The sequence below is a fragment of the Nicotiana attenuata genome, unplaced genomic scaffold (genome assembly GCF_001879085.1).
Source record: "Nicotiana attenuata strain UT unplaced genomic scaffold, NIATTr2, whole genome shotgun sequence".
Classification (NCBI taxonomy): domain Eukaryota; kingdom Viridiplantae; phylum Streptophyta; class Magnoliopsida; order Solanales; family Solanaceae; genus Nicotiana; species Nicotiana attenuata.
Window position 1 is genome coordinate 78186 of NW_017673024.1, and position 4208 is coordinate 82393.

The following is a 4208-nucleotide window of genomic DNA, read 5'->3' on the forward strand; positions in this document are numbered from 1 at the left end:
GTCGATTTAGTTTGATTCATGACCCAAGTATTATTTTGTGATTGATTATTAATTTTATTTAATTGATAGTTCGATAGTAGTGTGAACTAGGATTAATTTTCAGCTTTGTTTAGCATTAAATGGATTCGATAATTCAATTTTAGAGTTTTTGAAATTGTTTTGGCTATAACTGAATAGTCTAGACCTTTATTTAGTTAACCATGGTTAGTAAAAGGGGCTGGGGTGAACTAGTATAGGATTGGTAATTTCAGATTGAATTCAAGGGTAGTATAGGCTTTTAGATAAAAAGAATCTTGCAGTAACATGAATTAGAAACTCCTAGAACATTCTAGATGGGGCTCCAATTAGGGTTTTCAGAAACTTAATGGTCTAACTTGGGCAACAAGCCAATAAATAAGGGACTAATTAGCTAAAAATTTGAAAATAAAAGAGGGACTTAGGTGTAAATGAAAATCTGAAGGCAGCCCTAAGCTTTGCTTATAAAAAGGCATGCACATTGCCTTTATTAACAAGTTTTGAAATCTGGAAAAAATCCAAACAAGTTTTAAAATCTGAAAAATTCACAAAAAAAAAAGTTTTCAAGGCTGAAAAATTTGAAATTCAAATTCAAAACCAAAAAACTGAAATCTGAGAGTAGAAAGTTCGTCTAGATCTTAGAAATTCTGGAAAAAAAAACCAAAAATAGCAGAAAACTTCTACAAAAAAAAAATACTGTTACATTAGATCTGCCCAGTTTTTCATTTTCCAAACATTCATGGATTCAAAAATGGTTTGATTCTGCCAAGATGGTTCCTATTCGTGGTATTTCTTCTCTGTTTTTGAAAGTATCAGTCTACTGGGTTGTTTGTTTATTTGCTGGTTGGCTGTTGAGATTCCACTATTGTTGATAATTCCCTGCTGAATTACACCTGCTGTTCTGCTATTTGTTTGGGCTGATCCTCACCTTTTGTTTTGCTTTAATTCCAGGTATTCTTCAACCTCAAATGATGTGTGAAGAACTAAATCCACAAGTGTATTCGAATTATTGAATAAATGACAAATTACTCATGTTAATTTCATGTTTAGTTTACTTGTGTGCACATTAGTTTACATGTTAGATTATATAGTAGTAGTATTTGAAATTTAATGAACCTGGACTTCCGATGGTTGTAATAACTGGACTGTTTTTCCTTTTGCTTCAGAAACAATACGAGTANCTTAACGATACTTTTAGTCTTAAGAATCATATTAATTAGAGTTGAAATTCAGTTTTGATTAGCTATATCGGTGAATTCTAATTTTGAGCTTTGTTTGGTTGTAGCTGATTAGTCTCTAGTTTGATATTGACTAACTATGGTAAATTGAGACTAAGGGGGCTGGGTTAGTTGATATAGGATTGGTAATTTCATAATAATGTCAGGGGTGGTGTAGGTATTTCAATCTTGCAGTAATAGGGATAGAATTCCCTAGAAGCTTCTAGATGGGGTTCAAAATAGAAATTCAGAAATTTAGTAGTGTAACTTGAGAAACAAGCCAATAAATAAGGGGCTAACTAGCTAAAAATTAAAAATAAAAGAGGGACTAAAGGATAAAGTAAAAAATCTGAAAGAGCCCTTAGTTTTGCCTATAAAAGGCACAATCCTTGCCTTATTTAACAAGTTTGAGATCGGAAAATTTGAATTTCAAAAATCAAAAACAAAAACCGAAGTCTGTGAGTGAGAAAGCTCCTTTAGGTCTTAGTTCTTCAAAACGAAAAAATATAGCACAAAAACTCCAAAAATACTGTTTCATTGGAGTTTTTCTTAGGATGAGCTTGAATTCCAGCTTTTAAATCAAATTGTCAGTTCATACAAGGTGAAAAATGGCCTGAGTATCCTTTAAGTCTCAGTGGTTCAAGTTCAGAGATCCCTGGGTTAATTTCGAGTTTGTTTTGGGTTCAGTCAGATCTGTTTCGTTTGTTTGCCGGTTTTAAATTTCTGCAAATCATTTCCTGGGTTGTCTGACACCGTTTGCTGGACTGTACATCTGGTTTTGAGCTGCTTGTTTCAACTATCTGACTACTGCTGCTGACTCTCTTCTTCTCTTACATTTCATTTTGCCTCCAGGTACACATCCCGAGTTCATTTCGATGTATATCACAAGTTGAAAATGAAATGAAGTTGATACTCTATTTTTGTTATAGATTTGGATTGTTTTAACGCCTTATGGTATTTTATTGCAATTAATTTGGACTGTAATGGACTGTTTGGACTGTTAAACTTTGATTATTCATCTAAAATATTAGCCCTTAACTGATTCTGAGATCATAGATCTTCATTTGTAACTGATGACTAGATGTTCGAACTGTTATGAATAGTTAGCAGCAATGTCAATTATAGTGTAGCAATTCAGATTTCGCTATCATGTCCATTTGAGAGTTAAGTTTAGAATAAGCTGTTGGTCTGAAATTGAATCCAAAACGGACTGCATGTTTGTATTGGTGTAAGATCAGGCATACTTTGTAGTTTAAGTGCGTTAATTAATTTAGATGTTCATTTACAGATTCAACTCACGCATAAAAATCCTTACAATGTACTGATTGAAATTGATTTGGCTTTTAAGATTTCTGATTCAGTAGTTTGATTAACTATATACGAATAAGTTGAATATGCATGTGATAATTGGATTCAAGGTTAGCATGTTGAAATTAGACTGAATTCAGAACTATTTATTTAATCACCAATAACTAAGCATGTTGTGAATTGAAATCAGTAATCTAAGATCCAAATAAAAATCTGCACTGGATATGGGCTCATTTAGGAGCCCAAACGTGACAACCTCTGTTCAAACAAGATCTGGGCCTCAATCTGCTTAAGGCCCAGCGTTAGACAGCTCCTTGTAAGGCTAAACAAATTTTCCTTCTTCTTGGGTTGGCTTTGAGGCCCGACCTACTGAAGGTCTTAGTCTGTGTATTAAAGCTTTTGATTTAATATTGTAATGTAAGTTTTGGTCTTTCGAGTTAAGTAGCAAGCTCGAATTTAAGGGGTTTTCGGTGACGGAGATTCTTTTATTTGAGCTCGGACTTGAACTTGAAGCCTGAATGTGCTTGAAAATACTTTCAATAATGATTCATTAACACTATTAATTAATTAAGGCCCCTTTAGAGACAATAATTAATAGAAAAATAATAGTCCATTTTAGGATATCCTTAAAATAATTTGCGGTGCGCCGCGCCAAATGAAATCATAAAATTGCGTGGCCCTCTTTCCTTACTTCATTAAAAATATTTAGAACTCGGGACGTGCCATTTAGCGAATTTTCATGGCCTCCCGCAAAGTTATAACACGTTAGTCGCTTTAGGTGCGTTCTTTAATAATTTTACCTTCCTAAAAGACGGGTGTGCATTTCATGTGACCCAAATCCAAATCCCAAAACGTTGAATAAAATGTGTCGAGGATCCGGGTGCATTTCATGTGACGTGATCCAAAAACATGTTTTAAACGATGGTCAATTTCCTACAAATTAATTAAAAGCGGTAAATAATTTTAAAATTGCACTATAGGATGACATGTATAAAAATCAGATTTTTAGCCAATTATAATAGTTTAAGCGACCGTGCTAGAACCACGGGATCCGAGGGTGCCTAACACCTTCCCTCGGGTCAACAAAATTCCTTATTCAGAATTTCTGGTTCACAGACTCCATTCGGGAAGTCGAAATTTTCCTCGATTTGGGATTCAAGATAAACCGGTGACTTGGGACACCAAAAAACTAAACCTATCCCAAGTGGCGACTCTAAATAAATAAATAATCCCATTTCGAATAATGTCACTTTAAATGAAAAAACTCCCTTATACACTATCCTTCGGGGTAGGTGTGTAAAAAAGGAGGTGTGACAGTTCCCACATCGGGGGTCCCCATGGCCTAGGCTTCCTGAATTTGCCCCTCAGAAAATGTGGAGAGGGGCGGCGAATCGCTAATATTTATTGCCCCAAGAGAGACACTTGGGGCGTTTTCTTCGTTTCGAAGGACCTCAGAACTGGTCCCTTCAGATATGTCCACTGATTGCCCATCACGGTGGGAGGCATCATCAGCCTCCGACGACTTGGGGGCTTTGTTCGGGTCATCTTCCGAGATTCCCTCGATCCGAGGTTGAACCTCTTTGATCATCACTGGCTCAACGGCCTTTGGGACCTCGGCGCTCCTCTTTCGAGCCACCAGCTTGAAGGCGGCATCTCCATCCTCCTCTT